The following is a 26,645-nucleotide window of genomic DNA, read 5'->3' as shown; positions in this document are numbered from 1 at the left end:
CATCCAGTGGGGTCGGCCAGAACCTGGCTGCAGCAGCAATGCTTCTCCGTGCGATGCCAGAGCCATCAACCACCAAGGGGCGGCGAATCCAGGGAGAGCTCAAGAATCTCCTGGAGGACGCCGCGGTCCGACGGGTCGAGAGCTCCGCCTCCCGAAGGCAGGGATACCCCTCGGAACATCATGCCGTGACTTCTCGATTCATGCGGGAAGCCTCAGTCCACACCGGGCGCACGCGCAACACAGCGCCTGCGGCCCCGGGTCGCCTCGGCAACGAGCACCATCACCGCGACCGTCGGGCCCACCTCGACGAGAGGGTGCGCCGAGGCTACCACCCCAGGCGCGGAGGACGCTACGACAGCGGGGAGGATCGGAGTCCCTCGCCCGAACCACCCGGTCCGCAGGCTTTCAGTCGGGCCATACGACGGGCGCCGTTCCTGACCCGGTTCCGACCCCCAACTACTATCACAAAGTACTCAGGGGAGACGAGATCGGAGCTGTGGCTCGTGGACTACCGGCTGACCTGCCAACTGGGTGGAACGGACGATGACAACCTCATCATCCGTAACCTCCCCCTGTTCCTCTCCGACACCGCTCGCGCCTGGTTGGAGCACCTGCCTCCGGGGCAGATCTCCAACTGGGACGACCTGGTCCAAGCCTTCGCCGGCAATTACCAGGGCACGTACGTGCGCCTTGGGAATTCCTGGGACCTCCGAAGCTGCCGACAGCAGCCGGGAGAGTCTCTCAGGGACTACATCCGGCGATTCTCGAAGCAGCGCACCGAGTTGCCCAACATCACCGACTCGGATGTCATCGGTGCGTTCCTCGCCGGCACCACCTTCCGCGACCTGGTGAGCAAGCTGGGTCGCAAGACCCCCACCAGGGCGAGCGAGCTGATGGACATCGCCACCAAGTTCGCCTCTGGCCAGGAGGCGGTCGAGGCTATCTTCCGGAAGGACAAGCAGCCCCAGGGCCGCCCACCGGAAGATGCCCCCGAGGCGTCAACTCAGCGCGGCGCCAAGAAGAAGGGCAAGAAGAAGTCGCAAGCGAAACGCGCCGCCGCCGATGCGGACCTTGTCGCTGCCGCCGAGTACAAGAACCCTTGAAAACCCCCTGGAGGTGCCAACCTCTTCGACAAGATGCTCAAGGAGCTGTGCCCCTATCACCAGGGGCCCGTCAAGCACACCCTTGTGGAGTGCGCCATGCTTCGGCGCCACTTCCACAGGGTCGGGCCACCCGCGGAGGGTGGCAGGGCTCGCGACGACGACAAGAAGGAAGATCACCAGGTAGGAGAGTTCCCCGAGGTCCGCGACTGCTTCATGATCTACGGTGGGCAAGCGGCGAACGCCTCGGCTCGGCACCGCAAGTAAGAGCGTCGGGAGGTCTGTTCGGTGAAGGTGGCGGCGCCAGTCTACCTAGACTGGTCCGACAAGCCCATCACCTTCGACCAAGCCGACCACCCCGACCACGTGCCGAGCCTGGGAAAATACCCGCTCGTTGTCGACCCTGTCGTCGGCGACGTCAGGCTCACCAAGGTCCTCATGGACGGAGGCAGCAGCCTCAACATCATCTACGCCGAGACCCTCGGGCTCCTGCGTGTCGATCTGTCCTCGGTCCGGGCAGGCGCTGCGCCTTTCCATGGGATCATCCCCGGGAAGCGCGTCCAGCCCCTCGGACAACTCGACCTTCCCGTCAGCTTCGGAACACCCTCCAACTTCCGAAGGGAGACCCTGACGTTCGAGGTGGTCGGGTTCCGAGGAACCTACCACGCGGTACTGGGAAGGCCATGCTACGCGAAGTTCATGGTCGTCCCCAACTACACCTACCTCAAGCTCAAGATGCCAGGCCCCAACGGGGTCATCACCGTCGGCCCCACGTACAAACACGCGTTCGAATGCGATGTGGAGTGCGTGGAGTACGCCGAGGCCCTCGTCGAGTCCGAGGCCCTCATCGCCGACCTGGAGAGCCTCTCTAAGGAGGTGCCAGACGTGAAGCGTCATGCCGGCAACTTCGAGCCAGTGGAGACGGTTAAGTCCGTCCCCCTCGACCCCAGCAGCGACGCCTCCAAGCAAGTCCGGATCGGCTCCGAGCTTGATCCCAAATAGGAAGCAGTGCTCGTCGACTTTCTCCGCGTGAACGCCGACGTCTTCGCGTGGAGTCCCTCGGACATGCCCGGCATACCGAGGGATGTCGCCGAGCACTCGCTGGACATCCGAGCCAGAGCCCGACTGATAGTCGCCTAGAGGGGGGGTGAATAGGGCGAAACTAAAATTTACAAATATAAACACAACTACAAGCCGGGTTAGCGTTAGAAATATAAACGAGTCCGCGAGAGAGGGCGCAAAACAAATCGCAAGCGAATAATGAAGTGTGTGACAAGCGGATTTGTTTTACCGAGGTTCGGTTCTTTCAAACCTACTCCCCGTTGAGGAGGCCACAAAGGCCGGGTCTCTTTCAACCCTTCCCTCTCTCAAACGGTCCCTCGGACCGAGTGAGCTTCTCTTCTCAAATCACTTGGGAATCAAACTTCCCGCAAGGGCCACCACACAATTGGTGCCTCTTGCCTTAATTACAAGTGAGTGTTTGATCACAAGAAAGAGTGAGAAAGAAAGGAAGCAATCCAAGCGCAAGAGCTCAAATGAACACGGCAAATCACTCTCACTAGTCGCTAGGGCTTTGTGTGGAATTGGAGAGGATTTGATCTCTTTGGTGTGTCTAGAATTGAATGCTAGAGCTCTTGTAGTAGTTGGGAAGTGGAAAACTTGGATGCAATGAATGGTGGGGTGGTTGGGGTATTTATAGCCCCAACCACCAAAAGTGGCCGTTGGAAGGCTGTCTGTTCGATGGCGCACCGGACAGTCCGGTGCACACCGGACAGTCCGGTGCCCCCTGCCACGTCATCACTGCCGTTGGATTCTGACCGTTGGAGCTTCTGACTTGTGGGCCCGCCTGGGTGTCCGGTGCACACCGGACAGGTACTGTTTGATGTCCGGTGTGCCAGCATGGGCGATTCTGACTCCTGCGCGCGCAGAGCGCGCATTAAATGCGCGGCAGAGAGCCGTTGGCGCGGAGATGACCGTTGCTCCGGAGTCGCACCGGACAGTCCGGTGCACACCGGACAGTCCGGTGAATTATAGTGGACTAGCCGTTGGAGTTTCCCGAAGCTGGCGAGTTCCTGAGGCCGACCCCCCTTGGCGCACCGGACACTGTCCGGTGTACACCGGACAGTCCGGTGAATTATAGCCGAGTCGCTCAGGGAATTCCCGAAGGTGGCGAGTTTGAGTCTGAGTCCCCTGGTGCACCGGACAGGTACTGTTCACTGTCCGGTGGCACACCGGACAGTCCGGTGCGCCAGACCAGGGGTGCCTTCGGTTGCCCCTTTGCTCCTTTGTTGAATCCAAAACTTGGTCTTTTTATTGGCTGAGTTTGAACCTTTTACACCTGTATAATCTATACACTTGGGCAAACTAGTTAGTTCAAAGATTTGTGTTGGGCATTTCAACCACCAAAATCATTTAGGAACTAGGTGTAAGCCTAATTCCCTTTCAATCTCCCCCTTTTTGGTGATTGATGCCAACACAAACCAAAGCAAATATAGAAGTGCATAATTGAACTTAGTTTACATAACGTAAGTGTAAAGGTTGCTTGGAATTGAGCCAATATAACTACTTACAAGATATGCATGGAATGTTTCTTTCTTATATAACATTTTGGACCACGTTTGCACCACAAGTTTTGTTTTTGCAAACTCTTTTGTAAATCATTTCAAAGTTCTTTTGCAAACAGTCAAAGGTAAATGAATAAGATTTTGCAAAGCATTTTCAAGATTTAAAATTTTGTCCCCTTGTTTCAAATGCGTTTCCTTTGACTAAACAAAACTCCCCCTAAATGGGATACTCCTCTTAGTGTTCAAGAGGGTTTTGATATATCATTTTGAAATACTACTTTCTCCCCCTTTTGAACACAATAGGATACCAATTGAAAAATACTTTTGGAAAGTACTATGTTTTTGAAATTGGTGGTGGTGCGGTCCTTTTGCTTTGGACTCATTTCTCCCCCTTTTTGGCATGAATCGCCAAAAACGGAATCATTAGAGCCCTCGAAGTTACATTCTCCCTCTTTGGTTAAAAATAAATGAGTTAAGATTATACCAAAGATGAAGTACGGTCCTTTTGCCTTGGGCTCATTTATCCCCCAAGGATAGAGAATTGCTTGGAGTGATGGCGAAGTATGAGTTACGTAGTGGAAGCCTTTGTCTTCGCCGAAGACTCCAATTCCTTTCAATACACCTATGACTTGGTTTGAAATAGACTTGAAAACACATTAGTCATAGCATATGAAAGAGAGATGATCAAAGGTATACATATGAGTTATGAGTGCAAGTTAACAAAAGAAATTCCTAGAATCTAGAATATTTAGCTCATGCCTAAGTTTGTTAAACGATTGTTCATCAAGAGGCTTGGTAAAGATATCGGCTAATTGATCTTTAGTATTAATGTATGAAATTTCGATATCTCCCTTTTGTTGGTGATCCCTTAAAAAGTGATACCGAATGGCTATGTGCTTAGTGCGGCTATGCTCGACGGGATTGTCGGCCATTTTGATTGCACTCTCATTATCACATAGCAAAGGGACTTTGGTTAATTTGTAACCGTAGTCCCGCAGGGTTTGCCTCATCCAAAGTAATTGCGCGCAACAATGGCCTGCGGCAATGTACTCGGCTTCGGCGGTGGAAAGAGCGACCGAATTTTGCTTCTTTGAAGCCCAAGACACCAAGGATCTTCCCAAGAACTGGCAAGTCCCCGATGTGCTCTTCCTATTGATTTTGCACCCCGCCCAATCGGCATCCGAATAACCAATCAAATTAAATGTGGATCCCTTAGGATACCAAAGCCCAAACTTAGGAGTATAAGCCAGATATCTCAAGATTCGTTTTACGGCCGTAAGGTGAGCTTCCTTAGGGTCGGCTTGGAATCTTGCACACATGCATACGGAAAGCATAATGTCCGGTCGAGATGCACATAAATAAAGCAATGAACCAATCATCGACCGGTATACCTTTTGATCCACGGACTTACCTCCCGTGTCGAGGTCGAGATGCCCATTGGTTCCCATGGGTGTCTTGATGGGCTTGGCATCCTTCATCCCAAACTTGTTTAGAATGTCTTGAGTATACTTCGTTTGGCTAATGAAGGTGCCCTCTTGGAGTTGCTTCACTTGGAATCCTAAGAAATACTTCAACTGCCCCATCATAGACATCTCGAATTTCTGTGTCATAATCCTACTAAACTCTTCACAAGTAGACTCGTTAGTAGACCCAAATATAATATCATCAACATAAATTTGGCATACAAATAAGTCATTTTCAAGAGTTTTAGTAAAGAGTGTAGGATCGGCTTTACCGACTTTGAAGCCATTAGCAATAAGGAAATCTCTTAGGCATTCATACCATGCTCTTGGGGCTTGCTTGAGCCCATAAAGCGCCTTAGAGAGCCTATAGACATGGTTAGGGTACTCACTGTCTTCAAAGCCGGGAGGTTGCTCAACATAGACCTCTTCCTTGATTGGTCCATTGAGGAAGGCACTTTTCACGTCCATTTGATAAAGCTTAAAGCCATGGTAAGTAGCATAGGCTAATAATATGCGAATTGACTCAAGCCTAGCTACGGGTGCATAGGTTTCACCGAAATCCAAGCCTTCGACTTGGGAGTATCCTTTGGCCACAAGTCGAGCTTTGTTCCTTGTCACCACACCATGCTCATCTTGCTTGTTGCGGAAGACCCATTTGGTTCCTACAACATTTTGGTTAGGACGTGGAACTAAATGCCATACCTCGTTCCTCGTGAAATTGTTGAGCTCCTCCTGCATTGCCACCACCCAATCCGAATCTTGAAGTGCTTCCTCTATCCTGTGTGGCTCAATAGAGGAAACAAAAGAGTAATGTTCACAAAAATGTGCAACACGAGATCGAGTGGTTACCCCCTTATGAATGTCGCCGAGGATGGTGTCGACGGGGTGATCTCGTTGGATTGCTTGGTGGACTCTTGGGTGTGGCGGCCTTGGTTCTTTCTCATCCTCCTTTTCTTGATTATTTGCATCTCCCCCTTGATCATTGCCATCATCTTGAGGTGGCTCATTTGATTGATCTTCTTCTTCATCGACTTGAGCCTCTTCCTCATCTTGAGTTGGTGGAGATGCTTGCATGGAGGAGGATGGTTGATCTTGTGCATTTGGAGGCTCTTCGGATTCCTTAGGACACACATCCCCAATGGACATGTTCCTTAATGCGATGCATGGAGCCTCTTCTTCACCTATCTCATCAAGATCAACTTGCTCTACTTGAGAGCCGTTAGTTTCATCAAACACAACGTCACATGAGACTTCAACTAGTCCAGTGGACTTGTTAAAGACCCTATATGCCCTTGTGTTTGAGTCATAACCAAGTAAAAAGCCTTCTACAGTTTTAGGAGCAAATTTAGATTTTCTACCTCTTTTAACAAGAATAAAGCATTTGCTACCAAAAACTCTAAAATATGAAATGTTAGGCTTTTTACCGGTGAGGAGTTCATATGATGTCTTCTTGAGGATTCGCTGTAGATACAATCGGTTGATGGCGTAGCAGGCGGTGTTGACCGCCTCGGCCCAAAACCGATCCGAAGTCTTGTACTCATCAAGCATGGTCCTTGCCATGTCCAATAGAGTTCTATTCTTCCTCTCCACTACACCATTTTGTTGTGGCGTGTAGGGAGAAGAGAACTCATGCTTGATGCCTTCCTCCTCAAGGAAGCCTTCAATTTGTGAGTTCTTGAACTCCGTCCCGTTGTCGCTTCTTATCTTCTTGATCCTTAAGCCGAACTCATTTTGAGCCCGTCTCAAGAATCCCTTTAAGGTCTCTTGGGTTTGAGATTTTTCCTGTAAAAAGAATACCCAAGTGAAGCGAGAATAATCATCCACAATAACTAGACAGTACTTACTCCCGCCGATGCTTATGTAAGCGATCGGGCCGAATAGATCCATGTGTAGGAGCTCAAGTGGTCTGTCGGTCGTCATTATGTTCTTATGCGGATGATGAGTGCCAACTTGCTTTCCTGCTTGGCATGCGCTACAAATCCTGTCTTTCTCAAAATGAACATTTGTTAATCCTGAAATGTGCTCTCCCTTTAGAAGCTTATGGAGATTCTTCATCCCAACATGGGCTAGTCGGCGGTGCCAGAGCCAACCCATGTTAGTCTTAGCAATTAAGCATGTGTCGAGCTCAGCTCTATCAAAATCTACTAAGTATAGCTGACCCTCTAACACACCCTTAAATGCTATTGAATCATCACTTCTTCTAAAGACAGTGACACCTACATCAGTAAAAAGACAGTTGTAGCCCATTTGACATAATTGGGAAACAGAAAGCAAGTTGTAATCTAAAGAATCAACAAGAAAAACATTGGAAATAGAATGGTCAGGAGATATAGCAATTTTACCAAGTCCTTTGACCAAACCTTGATTTCCATCCCCGAATGTGATAGCTCGTTGGGGATCTTGGTTTTTCTCATATGAGGAGAACATCCTTTTCTCCCCGGTCATATGGTTTGTGCACCCGCTATCTAGTATCCAACTTGAGCCTCCGGATGCATAAACCTACAAAACAAATTTAGTTCTTGACTTTAGGTACCCAAACTGTTTTGGGTCCTTTGGCATTAGAAACAAGAACTTTGGGTACCCAAACACAGGTCTTGGACCCCTTGTGTTTGCCCCCAACAAACTTGGCAACGACCTTGCCGGATTTGTTAGTCAAAACATAGGATGCATCAAAAGTCTTAAATGAAATGCTATGTTCATTTGATGCATTTGGAATTTTCTTCTTAGGCAACTTGGCATGGGTTGGTTGCCTAGAACTAGATGTCTCACTCTTATACATAAAAGCATGATTAGAGCCAGAGTGAGACTTCCTAGAATGAATTTTCCTAATTTTGTCCTCGGGATAACCGGCAGGGTATAAAATGTAACCCTCGTTATCCTGAGGCATGGGAGCCTTGCCCTTAACAAAATTTGACAATCTTTTAGGAGGGGCACTAATTTTGACATTGTCTCCCCTTTGGAAGCCAATGTCATCCTTAATGCCAGGGCGTCTCCCATTATAAAGCATGCTACGAGCAAATTTAAATTTCTCATTTTCTAAGTTGTGCTCGGCAATTTTAGCGTCAAGTTTAGCTATATGATCATTTTGTTGCTTAATTAAGATCATGTGATCATGAATAGCATTAACATCAATATCTCGACATCTAGTACAAATAGATACATGCTCAACAATAGATGTAGAGGGTTTGCAAGAATCAAGTTCCACAATCTTAGCATGAAGAATATCATTTTTATCTTTAAGATTGGAAATTGTAACTTTGCAAACATCAAAATCTTTAGCCTTAGCAATCAAATTTTCATTCTCTAATCTAAGGTTAGCAAGAGAAATGTTTAATTCTTCAATCCTAGCAAGCAAATCATCATTATTATCTCTAGGATTGGGAATTGAAACATTACAAACATGAGAATCAACCTTAGCATTTAAACTAGCATTTTCATTCCTAAGGTTGTCAATAATCTCACGGCATGTGCTTAGCTCACTAGACAATTTTTCACATTTTTCTACTTCTAGAGCATAAGCCTTTTTAACCTTAACATGTTTCTTGTTTTCTTTAATTAGACAATCCTCTTGGGAGTCCAAAAGGTCATCCTTTTCATGAATAGCACTAATCAATTCATTTAGTTTTTCTTTTTGCTCCATGTTAAGATTGGCAAAGAGAATACGCAAATTATCCTCCTCATCACTAGCATTATCATCACTAGACGATTCATATTTAGTGGAGGAGTTGGATTTAACCTTCTTCTTTTTGCCGTCCTTTGCCATGAGGCACTTGTGGCCGACGTTGGGGAAGAGAAGTCCCTTGGTGACGGCGATGTTGGCGGCGTCCTCGTCGTCGGAGGAGTCGCTTGAGCTCTCGTCGGAATCCCATTCCCGACAAATATGGGCATCGCCGCCCTTCTTCTTGTAGTACCTTTTCTTCTCCTTTCTTCTCCCCTTCTTGTCGTCGCCTCGATCACTGTCACTAGATATAGGACATTTAGCAATAAAATGACCGGGCTTACCACATTTGTAGCAAACCTTCTTGGAGCGGGACTTGTAGTCTTTCCCCCTCCTTTGTTTGAGGATTTGGCGGAAGCTCTTGATGACGAGCGCCATCTCCTCATTGTCAAGCTTGGAGGCGTCTATTGGTTGTCGACTTGGTGTAGACTCCTCCTTCTTCTCCTCCGTTGCCTTGAATGCAACGGGTTGGGCTTCGGATGAGTCGCCAAGCTCGTTGATTTTCCTCGAGCCTTCTATCATGCACTCAAAACTTACAAAATGCCCGATAACTTCCTCGGGGGTCATTTTAGTATATCTAGGATTACCACGAATCAATTGAACTTGAGTGGGATTAAGAAAAATGAGAGATCTTAAAATAACATTTACCACTTCATGATCGTCCCACTTCTTGCTCCCGAGGTTGCGCACTTGGTTCACCAAAGTCTTGAGCCGGTTGTACATGTGTTGTGGCTCCTCCCCTTTGTGAAGCCGGAAACGACCGAGCTCCCCCTCGATCGTTTCCCGCTTGGTGATCTTGGTGAGCTCGTCTCCCTCGTGCGCGGTTTTGAGTACATCCCAAACCTCCTTGGCGTTCTTCAACCCTTGTACTTTGTTATATTCCTCTCTACTTAGTGAGGCGAGGAGAATTGTTGTGGCTTGTGAGTTGAAGTGCTCGATTTGGGCCACCTCATCCTCATCATAGTCTTGATCCCCTATTGACGGTACCTGCGCACCAAACTCAACAACATCCCATATACCTTTGTGGAGCGAGGTTAGATGAAATCGCATCAAATCGCTCCACCTAGCATAATCTTCACCATCAAAAGTTGGTGGTTTGCCTAATGGGACGGAAAGTAAAGGTGTATGCTTTGAAATGCGAGAGTAGCGTAGGGGGATCTTACTATACTTCTTGCGCTCTTGGCGCTTAGAAGTGACGGATGCCGCGTCGGAGCCGGAGGTGGATGGTGATGAAGTGTCGGTCTCGTAGTAGACCACCTTCCTCATCCTCTTGTGCTTGTCACCGCTCCGATGCGGCTTGTGGGAGGAAGATTTTTCTTTCTTCTCTTTGTGATGAGAAGAAGATTTCTTCTCCTTCCCTTTGTTGGAGGAGATCTTCTTCTTCTCCTTCCTCTTGGTGCGGAACTCTTCCGATGAAGTGCTCCCTTGGCTTGTAGTGGGCTTTTCGCCGGTCTCCATCTCCTTCTTGGCGTGATCTCCCGACATCACTTCGAGCGGTTAGGCTCTAATGAAGCACCGGGCTCTGATACCAATTGATAGTCGCCTAGAGGGGGGGTGAATAGGGCGAAACTGAAATTTACAAATATAAACACAACTACAAGCCGGGTTAGCGTTAGAAATATAAACGAGTCCGCGAGAGAGGGCGCAAAACAAATCGCAAGCGAATAATGAAGTGTGTGACAAGCGGATTTGTTTTACCGAGGTTCGGTTCTTTCAAACCTACTCCCCGTTGAGGAGGCCACAAAGGCCGGGTCTCTTTCAACCCTTCCCTCTCTCAAACGGTCCCTCGGACCGAGTGAGCTTCTCTTCTCAAATCACTTGGGAATCAAACTTCCCGCAAGGGCCACCACACAATTGGTGCCTCTTGCCTTAATTACAAGTGAGTGTTTGATCACAAGAAAGAGTGAGAAAGAAAGGAAGCAATCCAAGCGCAAGAGCTCAAATGAACACGGCAAATCACTCTCACTAGTCGCTAGGGCTTTGTGTGGAATTGGAGAGGATTTGATCTCTTTGGTGTGTCTAGAATTGAATGCTAGAGCTCTTGTAGTAGTTGGGAAGTGGAAAACTTGGATGCAATGAATGGTGGGGTGGTTGGGGTATTTATAGCCCCAACCACCAAAAGTGGCCGTTGGAAGGCTGTCTGTTCGATGGCGCACCGGACAGTCCGGTGCACACCGGACAGTCCGGTGCACACCGGACAGTCCGGTGCCCCCTGCCACGTCATCACTGCCGTTGGATTCTGACCGTTGGAGCTTCTGACTTGTGGGCCCGCCTGGGTGTCCGGTGCACACCGGACAGGTACTGTTTGATGTCCGGTGTGCCAGCATGGGCGATTCTGACTCCTGCGCGCGCAGAGCGCGCATTAAATGCGCGGCAGAGAGCCGTTGGCGCGGAGATGACCGTTGCTCCGGAGTCGCACCGGACAGTCCGGTGCACACCGGACAGTCCGGTGAATTATAGTGGACTAGCCGTTGGAGTTTCCCGAAGCTGGCGAGTTCCTGAGGCCGACCCCCCTTGGCGCACCGGACACTGTCCGGTGTACACCGGACAGTCCGGTGAATTATAGCCGAGTCGCTCAGGGAATTCCCGAAGGTGGCGAGTTTGAGTCTGAGTCCCCTGGTGCACCGGACAGGTACTGTTCACTGTCCGGTGGCACACCGGACAGTCCGGTGCGCCAGACCAGGGGTGCCTTCGGTTGCCCCTTTGCTCCTTTGTTGAATCCAAAACTTGGTCTTTTTATTGGCTGAGTTTGAACCTTTTACACCTGTATAATCTATACACTTGGGCAAACTAGTTAGTTCAAAGATTTGTGTTGGGCATTTCAACCACCAAAATCATTTAGGAACTAGGTGTAAGCCTAATTCCCTTTCACCGACCCGTCAAGCAGCCCTATGGACGGGTAAGAGTGCGCGTAAGCGGCAAGGCCGACCGAGCCGAGGGACTCCTACGCCTCCGGGATACGGATACCTCACTCATCACCTTCCGCGAGAAGCAACTCTCGCTCACACAGACAATTCTGTTACCGACGAAAAAGTCCAAATACTCGAAACAAGAGGAAAAGAAACGCAGCTTTACAACACGGCGAGGGTGTGTTTGGGCCTCGGCGGCCACAGAAAACACACACTACAAGATAATCCGATCCTATAGGCTCGGATCCTGACGGTTGAAGGGAGCAGCAGCACCCTCGGCGTCAACAACACCTTCGGCGAGGTCCGACCTAGCCTCGGACGGCGACGGGGTCCGAGGATCTCCACTCTGAAGGACGACTTCATCATCACGCCCGGGCCATCGCCGCCCGGGTCTCCTCCGAAAGTCCGGCCCGAGCGGGCGGCTCAGCTGGTCACCCCGAGGCCTCGACCAGCTGTCCTCCGAGGACATCAGCCCGGCCCGAGGCCTCGGCAGATCAATTCCGGCGTCGGTCCCGCTAACGGACGACCCGGCCAGGCTCCGGCCGACCAAGTCTTCTTTTTCGAGCCAACTCTGCCTCCGTCCATGCTGACACTGCTACCCCTGGCTTCGGCTCATCGAAGAGCGGCCGAGGGGTTCCTTTAACTAAGCAAGAGAAGCCTCGGACAACAAGGCTGACCGAGCCGAGGGACTCCTACGCCTCCGGGATATGGATACCTCACTCATCACCTTTACACGGGGCGACTCACGCTTGGTGAAGCGGTTCAGACAACCAACAGGCGAGTCTTAGTGCTCGAAAATGAAAAAAACGGCTCCGTGCCAAAAATACATACATGTTCAGGCCTCGACAGCCACAATGAACAAAAACACTGGCATTCAAAGTGCCACTACAAACGGAACTCCGGTTCCACCTCCGCAGGTACGAACAACCCCACTCGCTGGGGGGGCCTGCGGAGCAACAGAAGACCGACGGGCGGCTCGCCGTCGCCCGCTCCGGCAGCAACGACAACGACCCCCGCTCCGGGTGGCCGAACTGCAGCAGCGAGGGCCTCAGGGCAGACGCTGCTACGACCTTGCCCTCGCCCACGCTGACGCTCGAGGGGTGAGGACAAGTACAAAGAGCCGGAGGCCCGAAGCGCGGATGGTGGCGGTGATCCCGTCGGCAACGGGGACTTCTCGAGCCGCCTCCACCTCGGCACCGACGACAGGGGCCATCAGCCCTCCGGCAGATCCCCACTTAGATCCTCCCGGACGAGTGGGGCACCGACCTCCGCGTGGAGGCGTCGTACCGGTGCAAAGGCAGGACCGCCCCAGAACACGAACGCCGCCCTGGCAGCGCGCGATATCTTGGGCGGTCCTCCCGTGCACACGGCGCGGCAACCGCCTTCCGGCAGGAGGGGGCACCGGGGGCCAAGCCGACGAGCCCGACACGCTGAGGCTAACGACGCCCGCTGTCGACCAGCCCCGCGTTGTCGAAGTCCGACCCGCCCACAGGGCCAGTGAGCGCCCTCTCCCTCGAACGCCGAAGGAGAGGCCGACCCACGAACCCGCGCGGGAGGTAGAGCTCCGGCTCAGCCCGGTCTCCACCCCAGCGAGGATGATGAACATCCTTGAAGCTGAGGGTGGGACCAAGATCGCAACCCGGCTCGCTCCTCCCCACCCAGGGGCTGGTGGTCACCGTCTCGGGTGACCGCCGGTGGAGGGGTGCAGCCGGGCTGACTGATGAAAATCCTTGAAGCCGAACGATGGCTGAAAGGTACCAACTCCCACGGAGTTGCGTTCCCCCAACGACAAGGCGGAAGGGCTGCGGGCATCCTCCATCCGGGGGCTTGGAAGGTGGAAAGACACGATGCATAAGGGGACACGAAGACATGGTCGCCTTTCAAGGGGGTCACCCACCTTTTAAAGGCGACTCCCCCTACTTGCGTCCCCAGTCGTCGTGGGCTGAGTCTTCTCCAACACGCTCCAAGGTCCTCCCCCTACGGCGCGGGGCTGGGCCCCACACGTCATGCAAGCCGGCCCAGAGCAGAAGAAGCCAAACCGCCGCGCGCGGTGCATGCAACCGCCCAGCGGTTACAAGCGGCCCTCCACTTTTGCCCAGACCAGCGGGCGAAAGGGCGGGTAGCCATGCAGGCGGCATGCAACCGCGCCAAGTGGGCGCACTTCTCCGACTTCCAACACGCCCAGCATGGAGGCCCAGGCCCACACGTCATGCGACCGGCGCGCCGGATGCTACGTGCGAGCAACTGCACCGCCACTTGCGCCACTGCCACGCCTCCTCGACTGCGGAACCAGTACCGCGACTCGAGGCAACCCTACGCACGACCCAGCAGCGCCAGCCTGGCGCGACGGTCAATGCGGCCAAAAATGGGCCGGCAGTAATGGCGGTGGCAGGCGGGCAGGAGCAGCGGTCACGCCGTCAGCCAGGCTTACGTCCCATCCGGGGGCAGCGAGAGAACTGAAAGGGAAATGTGCCCTTGGGCCATTTCTAAGTATTTTGGTGATTGGGTGCAAACACAAGTGCTTAAATGTGAAAATATGCTCATGGGTGAACAAAGTGCAAATCACAAGTAAAGGTATGTTTCTAAGCCTTAGTACATTAGTTTTGAATACTAATATTCTTGTCTAAAGTGTTAGAAACAGGAAAAAGAAAAAGAAGTGGAGAGTGGCTGTGTACAGCCAAAGGCTGCTTCAGGCTGGGGCACCGGACTGTCCGGTGTGCACCGGACAGTGTCCGGTGCGCCAGACCAGCGCGGGGCAAACCAGCCGCTCTCGGGTTTTCTCCGGCGACTTCGGCTAAAATTCACCGGACTGTCCGGTGTGCACCGGACTGTCCGGTGTGCACCGGACTGTCCGGTGAGCCAACGGTCGGCCGGGCCAACGGTCGGCCGCGCGATCCGCGCGCGACACGTGGCCGAGCCAACGGTCGGAAAGGGGCACCGGACTGTCCGGTGTGCACTGGACATGTCCGGTGCGCCAACGGCGCGCAGATCTGCATCAGACAGCAACGGTCGGATGCGCTTTTTATGGAAACAAATCGGGCACCGGACAGTGTCCGGTGTGCACCGGACTGTCCGGTGCGCCACGAGACAGAAGGCAAAGATGGCCTTCCAGATTTGTTCCCAACGGCTCCTAGCTGCCTTGGGGCTATAAAAGGGACCCCTTGGCGCATGGAGGAAAACACCAAGCATTCCCACAACACTTCTAAGCACCAAGACGTCAATCTCACGCGTTCGTTTCATTGTGATAGCATATAGAGCTCTTGTGGAGTTTTTGAGTTGTGTTGCGAGCTCTTTGTGCGACTTGTGTGCGTGTTGTTGCTCTGATCTTTTGAAGTCTTGTGTGCGTTGCTCATTCCCTCCTTACTCCGTGATTCTTTGTGAACATCAAAGTGTAAGGGCGAGAGGCTCCAAGTTGTGGAGATTCCTCGCCAACGGGATAAGAAAAGAAAAGCATAACACTGTGGTATTCAAGTTGATCATTGGATCACTTGAGAGGAGTTGAGTGCAACTCTCGTCCGTTGGGACGCCACAACGTGGAGTAGGCAAGTTTTTGTACTTGGCCGAACCACGGGATAAACCACTGTGTCTTCTCTGTGTTTGATCTTCTGTGGTTATCGTATTGTGCAAGGCCTTCACTCTAGCCACTTGGCATTAACTGTGCTGACTCTTAATCAAGTTTTGTGGCTATAAGTTTAAGTTTTACAGGATCACCTATTCACCTCCCCCCCTCTAGGTGCTCTCAATTGGTATCGGAGCCGTTCTCTTCAAGAAAGGGACTAACCGCCCGAAGAGATGGATCCTAAGGGGAAGGGAATTGTGATCAACGACAAGGAGAAGGAGTCCTTCGTCAATGAGCCAAGGGATGACAAGTCCAACAACTCGGGCTCGGGCCACAAGCGAAAAGATGGGAAGAAGAAGAAGACAAGACGCATCAAGGAGATCGTCTACTACGACAGCGATGAGTCCTCTTCTTCCCAAAAGGACGACGACAACGACTACAGGAAGACGGTCAATTCGAACTTCTCATTTGATTATTCGCGTATTCCACATAGTTCGAATTCGCATTTGCTTTCCATTCCTCTTGGCAAACCTCCACACTTTGATGGGGAGGACTACGGATTTTGGAGTCACAAAATGCGTAGTCACTTATTCTCTCTCCATCCAAGCATATGGGAGATAGTAGAGAATGGAATGAAATTTGATAGCTCGGATAGCCCTATGCTTATAAATGAACAAATTCATAGAAATGCACAAGCTACTACTGTTCTCTTAGCATCTTTGTGCAGGGAAGAGTACAATAAGGTGAGCGGCTTGGACAATGCCAAGCAGATATGGGACACCCTCAAGATCTCTCACGAGGGGAACGACATCACCATGCTCACCAAGATGGAGTTGGTGGAGGGCGAGCTTGGACGATTCGCCATGATAAGGGGAGAAGAGCCAACTCAAACTTACAACTGGCTCAAGACCCTTATCAACAAAATAAGGAGCTACGGAAGCACGCGTTGGACGGATCACGACGTCGTCCGCCTAATGCTCAGGTCCTTTACCGTTCTTGATCCTCATCTCGTGAACAATATTCGTGAGAATCCCAGGTACACGATGATGACGCCCGAGGAAGTACTTGGAAAATTCGTGAGCGGGCGGATGATGATCAAGGAGGCAAGATACGTCGACGACGCGTTGAACGGTCCACTCCACGAGCCTCAACCCATTGCTCTAAAGGCAACAAGGAACAAGGAGTCGCTACCTAGCAAGGTGGCGCAAGTTGAGGCGGCCGGGCTCAATGATGAAGAGATGGCTCTCATCATCAAGAGATTCAAGACGGTGCTGAAGGGTCACAAGGGGCAGCCAAGCAAGAACAAGACAAAGGGGAAACGCTCATGCTTCAAGTGCGGTAAGATTGGTCATTTTATCGCTAACTGCCCCGATAACGATAGTGACCAGGAACAGGGAAACAAGAGGGAAAAGAAGAAGAATTACAAGAAGGCCAAGGGCGAGGCGCATCTAGGCAAGGAGTGGGATTCGGATTGCTCCTCCTCCGACTCCGACAATGAGGGACTCGCCGCCACTGCCTTCAACAAATCGGCCCTCTTCCCCAACGAGCATCACACTTGCCTCATGGCAAGGGAAAAGAAGGTAATCACTCGTAATGCTAATACTTATGATTCTTCTAGTGATGATGAATCTAGTGAGGATGAAATTGATTACTCTAGTTTATTCAAGGGATTGGATAGAACTAAGATAGCTAAGATTAATGAGTTGATTGATGCCTTAAATGAAAAGAATAGAATCTTAGAGAAACAGGAAGACCTTTTATATGAAGAACATGATAAATTTGTTAGTGCACAAAATTCACTTGCTCTAGAAGTTAAAAGAAATGGAATACTTTCTTGTGAACTTTCTACTTGTAATGAAACCATTTCTTCTTTAAAAGGTGAAATTAATGTTTTAACTGCTAAACTAGAAGTAGCAAGTAACTCTTGTGTTGAAAATATTACAATTTGCACTAGGTGTAAGGATTTTGATGTTAATGCTTGTAGTGAACACTTAGTTTCAATTTCAAAACTAAATGATGAAGTGGCTAGTCTTAATGCTCAACTTAAGACTAGCAAAAGTGATTTTGAAAAACTAAAATTTGCTAGGGATGCCTACACGGTTGGTAGACACCCCTCAATTAAGGATGGGCTTGGCTTCAAGAAGGAAGCCAAGAACTTAACAAGCCATAAGGCTCCCATTCCCGCCAAGGAGAAAGGGAAGGCCCCTATGGCTAGTAGTGCAAAAAGGAACCATGCCTTTATGTACCATGATAGGAGACCTGCTAGAAATGCTTGTAATGATTTTGATTCATATGTTTATGATTCTCATGCCATGTTTGCTCCTAGTTCTTCATATGTGTATGATAGAAATGTTACTAAGAGAAATGTTGTTCCTAAAAGAAATATTGCTCATGTTCCTAGAAAAGTTGTGAACAAACCTTCTACCATTTATTATGCTTGCAATGCTCCCTTTGCTATTTGTAGAAAGGGTAAAAAGGTAATTGCTAGGAAGTTAGGGGCAAAATGCAAGGGAGACAAAACTTGCATTTGGGTCCCTAAGGATATTTGCACTAACCTTGTAGGGCCCAACATGAGTTGGGTACCTAAGTCCCAAGCCTAAATTTGCCTTGCAGGTTTATGCATCCGGGGGTTCAAGCTGGATTATCGACAGCGGATGCACAAACCATATGACGGGGGAGAAGAAGATGTTCACCTCCTACGTCAAGAATAAGGATTCCCAAGATTCAATCATATTCGGTGATGGGAATCAAGGCAAGGTAAAAGGGTTAGGTAAAATTGCAATTTCTAATGAGCACTCAATTTCTAATGTGTTTTTAGTTGAGTCTTTGGGATATAATTTATTATCTGTAAGTCAATTATGCAATATGGGATATAATTGTCTTTTTACAAATATAGATGTGTCTGTCTTTAGAAGAAGTGATGGTTCACTAGCTTTTAAGGGTGTATTAGACGGCAAACTTTATTTAGTTGATTTTGCAAAAGAAGAGGCCGGTCTAGATGCATGCTTAATAGCTAAGACTAGCATGGGCTGGCTGTGGCATCGCCGCTTAGCACATGTAGGGATGAAGAACCTTCACAAGCTTCTAAAGGGAGAACATGTGATAGGTTTGACTAACGTGAAATTCGAAAAAGATAGACCTTGTGCAGCTTGTCAAGCAGGTAAACAGGTGGGAGGAGCGCATCACAGCAAGAATGTGATGACCACCTCAAGACCTCTGGAGCTGCTGCATATGGACCTCTTCGGACCCGTCGCCTATCTGAGCACAGGAGGGAGTAAGTATGGTCTAGTTATTGTTGATGACTTTTCCCGCTTCACTTGGGTGTTCTTTTTGCAGGATAAGTCTGAAACCCAAGGGACCCTCAAGCGCTTCCTCAGAAGAGCTCAAAATGAGTTTGAGCTCAAGGTGAAGAAGATAAGGAGCGACAACGGGTCCGAGTTCAAGAACCTTCAAGTGGAGGAGTTTCTTGAAGAGGAAGGGATCAAGCACGAGTTCTCCACTCCCTACACACCACAGCAAAATGGTGTGGTAGAGAGAAAGAACAGGACGCTCATCGACATGGCGAGGACGATGCTAGGAGAGTTCAAGACCCCCGAGTACTTTTGGACGGAAGCCGTAAACACGGCTTGCCACGCCATCAACAGGGTCTACCTTCATCGCCTCCTCAAGAAGACGTCGTATGAGCTACTAACCGGTAACAAACCCAATGTATCTTATTTTCGTGTATTTGGGAGCAAGTGCTACATTCTAGTGAAGAAGGGTAGAAATTCTAAGTTTGCTCCCAAAGCTGTAGAAGGGTTTTTGTTAGGTTATGACTCAAATACAAAGGCGTATAGAGTCTTCAACAAATCTTCGGGTTTGGTTGAAGTCTCTAGCGACGTTGTATTTGATGAAACTAATGGCTCTCCAAAAGAGCAAGTTTTTGATTGTGATGATGTAGATGAAGAAGATGTTCCAACGGCCGCTATACGAACCATGGCGATTGGAGAAGTGCGGCCACTGGAACAAGATGAGCGAGATCAACCTTCTTCCTCAACTATGGTGCACCCCCCGACTCAAGACGATGAACAGGTTCATCAACAGGAGGCGTGTGATCAAGGGGGAGCACAAGATGATCATGTGATGGAGGAAGAAGCGGAACCGGCACCTCCAACCCAAGTTCGAGCGATGATTCAAAGGGATCATCCCGTCGACCAAATTCTGGGTGACATTAGCAAGGGAGTAACTACTCGGTCTCGATTAGTTAATTTTTGTGAACATTACTCTTTTGTCTCTTCTATTGAGCCTTTCAGGGTAGAAGAGGCCTTGCTAGATCCGGACTGGGTGTTGGCCATGCAAGAGGAGCTCAACAACTTCAAGAGGAATGAAGTTTGGACGCTAGTGCCTCGTCCTAAGCAAAATGTTGTGGGAACCAAGTGGGTGTTCCGCAACAAACAAGACGAGCACGGAGTGGTGACGAGGAACAAGGCTCGACTTGTGGCAAAAGGTTATGCCCAAGTCGCAGGTTTGGACTTTGAGGAGACGTTTGCTCCTGTGGCTAGGCTAGAGTCCATTCGTATCTTGCTAGCATATGCCGCTCACCATTCTTTCAGGTTGTACCAAATGGATGTGAAGAGCGCTTTCCTCAACGGGCCAATCAAGGAGGAGGTGTACGTGGAGCAACCCCCTGGCTTCGAGGATGAACGGTACCCCGACCATGTGTGTAAGCTCTCTAAGGCGCTCTATGGACTTAAGCAAGCCCCAAGAGCATGGTATGAATGCCTTAGAGACTTTCTAATTGTTAATGCTTTCAAGGTTGGGAAAGCCGATCCAACTCTTTTTACTAAGACTTGTGATGGTGATTTGTTTGTGTGCCAAATTTATGTCGATGACATAATATTTGGTTCCACTAACCAAAAGTCTTGTGAAGAGTTTAGCAGGGTGATGACGCAGAAATTCGAGATGTCGATGATGGGCGAGTTGAACTACTTCCTTGGGTTCCAAGTGAAGCAACTCAAGGACGACACCTTCATCTCCCAAACGAAGTACACGCAAGATCTGCTAAAGCGGTTTGGGATGAAAGACGCCAAGCCCGCAAAGACTCCGATGGGAACCGACGGACACACCGACCTCAACAAAGGTGGTAAGTCTGTCGATCAAAAAGCATACCGGTCAATGTTAGGGTCTTTACTTTATTTATGTGCTAGTAGACCGGATATTATGCTTAGCGTATGCATGTGTGCTAGATTTCAATCCGATCCTAAGGAGTGTCACTTAGTGGCGGTGAAGCGAATCCTTAGATATTTAGTTGCTACGCCTTGCTTCGGGCTCTGGTATCCAAAGGGGTCTACCTTTGACTTGGTTGGATACTCAGACTCCGACTATGCTGGATGTAAGGTCGATAGGAAGAGTACATCGGGGACGTGCCAATTCTTAGGAAGGTCCCTGGTGTCATGGCACTCTAAGAAACAAACATCCGTTGCCCTATCCACCGCTGAGGCCGAGTATGTTGCCGCAGGACAGTGTTGCGCGCAACTACTTTGGATGAGGCAAACCCTCCGGGACTTTGGCTACAATCTGAGCAAAGTCCCACTCCTATGTGATAATGAGAGTGCTATCCGCATGGCGGAAAATCCTGTTGAACACAGCCGCACAAAGCACATTGACATCCGACATCACTTTTTGAGAGACCACCAGCAAAAGGGGGATATCGAAGTGTTTCATGTTAGCACCGAGAACCAGCTAGCCGATATCTTTACCAAGCCTCTAGATGAGAAGACCTTTTGCAGGCTGCGTAGTGAGCTAAATGTCTTAGATTCGCGGAACTTGGATTGAATTGTAGCATACATGTGTTTATGCCCTTGATCATGTTCCTTCTGCATTTTGTTGCTTATTGTGGTGCTCAAGTTGTACAAACACTCCCTGGACCTCACAAGTCCGTTGCAAAGTGATGCACATGTTTAGGGGGAGATGTGTTACAACTTGACCCTTTGAGACTAACCATATGCTTGAGTTTGCTTATTTTAGTCTCGAAGGAGAATCGAAAGGGAAAAGGTGGATTTGGACCATGAAAGACTTCCACTGCACTCCGATGAGAGGGTAACTTATTCCAAGTCCATCTCATGAACTCTTATTGCCATTTGCTCTTAATTGAAGATCTTGGTGAGGCAATGGGGTTAAAGGGCCAAGATTGATCCCGTTTTGGTGCTTGATGCCAAAGGGGGAGAAAATAAAGGCCAAAGCAATAGATGGATCAGCTACCACTTGAGAACCTTTGAAAAATAGTAAAGTAGAGCTTTTGGTTTGGCAAAAACTCTTTTATTGTATCTTTTGTCAAAAGTTGGCTTCTTGTGGGGAGAAGTATTGATTATGGGAAAAGGGGGAGTTTTTGAAATCTTTGATCAATCTCTTTTGAAATGACCCTCTTTATACTTCAACATGTGTGTCTGACTTAGAGATAGGGATTTGAGTTTGATTTGCAAAAACAAACCAAGTGGTGGCAAAAGATGATCCATATATGCCAAAGTTGAATAAAACTCAAAGTTAGTTTTTATTTGAAGTGATTTTGCACTTGTTCTAGTTGCTTTATGTTGTGTTGGCATAAATCACCAAAAAGGGGGAGATTGAAAGGGAAATGTGCCCTTGGGCCATTTCTAAGTATTTTGGTGATTGGGTGCAAACACAAGTGCTTAAATGTGAAAATATGCTCATGGGTGAACAAAGTGCAAATCACAAGTAAAGGTATGTTTCTAAGCCTTAGTACATTAGTTTTGAATACTAATATTCTTGTCTAAAGTGTTAGAAACAGGAAAAAGAAAAAGAAGTGGAGAGTGGCTGTGTACAGCCAAAGGCTGCTTCAGGCTGGGGCACCGGACTGTCCGGTGTGCACCGGACAGTGTCCGGTGCGCCAGACCAGCGCGGGGCAAACCAGCCGCTCTCGGGTTTTCTCCGGCGACTTCGGCTAAAATTCACCGGACTGTCCGGTGTGCACCGGACTGTCCGGTGTGCACCGGACTGTCCGGTGAGCCAACGGTCGGCCGGGCCAACGGTCGGCCGCGCGATCCGCGCGCGACACGTGGCCGAGCCAACGGTCGGAAAGGGGCACCGGACTGTCCGGTGTGCACTGGACATGTCCGGTGCGCCAACGGCGCGCAGATCTGCATCAGACAGCAACGGTCGGATGCGCTTTTTATGGAAACAAATCGGGCACCGGACAGTGTCCGGTGTGCACCGGACTGTCCGGTGCGCCACGAGACAGAAGGCAAAGATGGCCTTCCAGATTTGTTCCCAACGGCTCCTAGCTGCCTTGGGGCTATAAAAGGGACCCCTTGGCGCATGGAGGAAAACACCAAGCATTCCCACAACACTTCTAAGCACCAAGACGTCAATCTCACGCGTTCGTTTCATTGTGATAGCATATAGAGCTCTTGTGGAGTTTTTGAGTTGTGTTGCGAGCTCTTTGTGCGACTTGTGTGCGTGTTGTTGCTCTGATCTTTTGAAGTCTTGTGTGCGTTGCTCATTCCCTCCTTACTCCGTGATTCTTTGTGAACATCAAAGTGTAAGGGCGAGAGGCTCCAAGTTGTGGAGATTCCTCGCCAACGGGATAAGAAAAGAAAAGCATAACACTGTGGTATTCAAGTTGATCATTGGATCACTTGAGAGGAGTTGAGTGCAACTCTCGTCCGTTGGGACGCCACAACGTGGAGTAGGCAAGTTTTTGTACTTGGCCGAACCACGGGATAAACCACTGTGTCTTCTCTGTGTTTGATCTTCTGTGGTTATCGTATTGTGCAAGGCCTTCACTCTAGCCACTTGGCATTAACTGTGCTGACTCTTAATCAAGTTTTGTGGCTATAAGTTTAAGTTTTACAGGATCACCTATTCACCCCCCCTCTAGGTGCTCTCAACCCTCTCTCACGGCGTGAAGACGACGCGCCCGTGTTCCGTTCCTCGAACGGCTCGCGCACGCGCAACGGCCGCCCTGCGAACCGCACACCCCGTCGCATTAACTCCGCAGCGGGAAAGGCGGCGCCTCTGGCAGGGGAAGCGAGCGACGCTTCGCCTTCGCCATAATGACCGCGTCAAAAAAAAGGTACGCCACGTCATTCGATTTCGTATCCTTTTCCTTTTTCCTCTTTCTCTCTCTTACAACAGGGACCGGGAAAGGGGGATACCCCGAAAAGGATCCTTCTCCGTGAAGGAACCAGGCTCCGAGCCTCCCTACTGATCAGAGGTTCGAAGGCTGGCCCCTCGGAGGGGTTCAACAGCCGCCTCAGAGCGCGTGGGCTCCACACCCACTACTGGTCAGAGGTTCGAAGGCCGGCCCCTCGGAAGGGTTCAACGACCGCCTCAGGCTACTTGGGCTCTGCGCCCACTACTGATCAGGGGTTCGTAGGCTGGCCCTTGAAGGGTTCACAGTTGCCTCAGACACAGAGCGAGGGATTACCATGGGTACGTTCGATACATAACCAAGGCTCGGGCTGCGCTCCCGAGGTACCCTAGGACATTTCCGAGACCAGCGGGAACGATCTTGTAACGGAATCCCATCAGAGGGAGGCATCGAGACCTCGGACCCCGTCGACAGGGGACCGGGTCCGGCAGATCACCTGCAGGTACTTTTGGGCGCGCCTCCGGGCCTCTAGCCGACCCCTAGCAAATGGGGCACGGACGTTCGCACCCGCCAGCAGCTCACCGGAGACACCATGTTCGGCGCCCACCGAGGGCAACATGGCACTTTCCCCCCTCCTCCTTGCGGAAAGGCGACGCAGGGGCGTATGTAAAAAAGTCGAGTCTGTCCCTGATCGTTCTCTCGCCCTGTGCAGAGGCTCGGGGGCTGCTCTCGCAAACCCGGCTCCGGCCAAACCGTTGACAGCGTCAACATACCAGCCCGAGAACTTGGAACCCGACCGTGCACCCGGGCTACGGCTAGCTCGCATGAGGGAACGACCAGACCAGCCGAAGCATTACGCGAGACATTTAGACCTCGGAGGAGTCAAACCACTCCTCCGAGGCCTCGGGGGCTACACCCGGCGGGTGCGCTCGCGCGCACCCACCGGAACAAAACGCAACCGAGAAAGGCTGGTCCCCTTGCAAAAAAGTGCGACGAAAGCCTCCAAGCGAGTGCTAACACTCCCTTCGAGGCTCGGGGGCTACTGTCGGGGACCATAATTAGGGGTACCCTCAAGGCTCCTAATTATCAGCTGGTAACCCCCATCAGCACAAAGCTGCAAAGGCCTGATGGGTGCGATTAAGTCAGGGATCGATCCATTCGAGGGACTCGATCACGCCTCGCCCGAGCCTAGCCTCGGGCAAGGGCAGCCGACCCCGGAGGATCTCCGTCTCGCCCGAGGCCCCCCTCCAGCGACGAACATACTTCCGGCTTGCCCGAGGCCCTGTCTTCGCCAAGAAGCAACCCTGACCAAAATTGCCGCGCCGACCGACCAAATCGCAGGAGCATTTAATGCAAAGGTGGCCTGACACCTTTATCCTGACGCGCACCCTTCAGTCGACAGAGCCGAAGTGACCGCCGTCACTTCGCCGCTCCACTAACCGGCCTGACAGAAAGACAGCGCCGCCTGCGCCGCTCCGACTGTAGTGCCACTTGACAGAGTGAGGCTGACAGGCAGTCAGGCCCGACCGCAGACACCATAGGAAGCTCCGCTTCGCCCGACCCAGGGCTCGGACTCGGGCTCAGCCCCTGAAGACGGCGAACTCCGCTCCGCCCGACCCAGGGCTCGGACTTGGGCTAAGCCCCGGAAGACGGCGAACTCCGCTCCGCCCGACCCAGGGCTCGCACTCGGGCTAAGCCCCAGAAGACGGCGAACTCCGCTCCGCCCGACACAGGGCTCGGCCTTGGGCTAAGCCCCGGAAGACGGCGAACTCCGCTCCGCCCGACCCAGGGCTCGGACTTGGGCTCAGCCCCAGAAGACGACGAACTCCGCTCCGCCCGACCCAGGGCTCGGACTTGGGCTAAGCCCCAGAAGACGACGAACTCCGCTTCGCCCGACCCCAGGGCTCGGACTCAGCCCTGGCCTCAGCCGACGGTCTCCGCCTCGCCCGACCCAGAGGCTCGGACTCGACCACGGCCACGGAAGACAGACTCGACCTCGACCTCGGAGGAGCCTCCACATCGCCCAACCTAGGGCGCGGGCCGGCCACGTCAACAGGAGGCGCCATCATTACCCTACCCCAAGCTGACTCAGGCTATGGGGAACAAGACCGGTGTCCCATCTGGCTCGCTCCGCCAGATAGGCAATGATGGCGCCCCGCATACTCCCTGACGACGGCAGCTCTCCGCCCCCTTACGGAAGCAAGAGGACGTCAGTAAGGACTCGACAGCCCCGACAGCTGTCCTTCCGCCAGGCTCCGGCGCTCCTCCGACGGCCACGACATCACAAGAACCGGGTGCCAAAACCTCTCCGGCTGCCACGACGGCATGTACTTAGGGCGCTAGCTCTCCTCCGCTAGACACGTAGCACTCTGCTACACCCCCCATTGTACACCTGGATCCTCTCCTTACGCCTATAAAAGGAAGGACCAGGGCCCTCTTACAGAGGGCTGGCCGCGCGGGGACGAGGACGGGACATGCGCTCACGTGAGGCCGCTCGCTCCCTCTCCCGCGTGGACGCTTGTAACCCCCTACTGCAAGCGCACCCGACCTGGGCGCGGGACGAACACGAAGGCCGCGGGATTTCCACCTCTCTCACGCCCGCCTCCGGTGACCTCACTTCCCCCCTTCGCGCTCGGCCTCGCACCGACCCATCTGGGCTGGGGCACGCGGCGACATTTCACTCGTCGGCCCAGGGACCCCCCGGTCTCGAAACGCCGACAGATGATATTGCATCTCGACGACAACACAACTACCATGAAACATTGCCACGTCAATATAAAGTCCATAACTTACTAAATTAAAAATATTAAACAATTCTAGCATCATTTAACCACATAAACTACCAATATAATAACAATATAAAGTCGATATCTTACTAAATTAAAGAAATTAAATATATTGGTTTAATTGAGCTGTGCTGGGCAATGCTTTGGGTTCCTATTTTCGTGCCGTGCTCGTGCTGGTCTAAAAAGCCCGGCCCATATTCCCAGCACTATTTGCACTATTTGAGAGGGAATGCGTACACGGTTAACACCAGCACCGGATCAAGCAGTTCAGCTTGGTTGGAGACTTGGAGTGTAATGTTAGCCAGTTTATACTACCATATATATGGTACCGTATATTTTTCTTTTTTTTAACGAAACCTCTTCTCTCTAGCATGTTGATTAGTTTACAACGGTAGGATGGTATTGCATCCCGACGATAACACATCTACCATGAAACATTGCCACGTCAAAAACCTAG

Source organism: Zea mays, chromosome 6 (genome assembly GCF_902167145.1).
Source record: "Zea mays cultivar B73 chromosome 6, Zm-B73-REFERENCE-NAM-5.0, whole genome shotgun sequence".
Lineage (NCBI taxonomy): Eukaryota > Viridiplantae > Streptophyta > Magnoliopsida > Poales > Poaceae > Zea > Zea mays.
The sequence above is the reverse complement of the archived record's forward strand: the minus strand, read 5'-3'. Positions refer to the sequence as shown.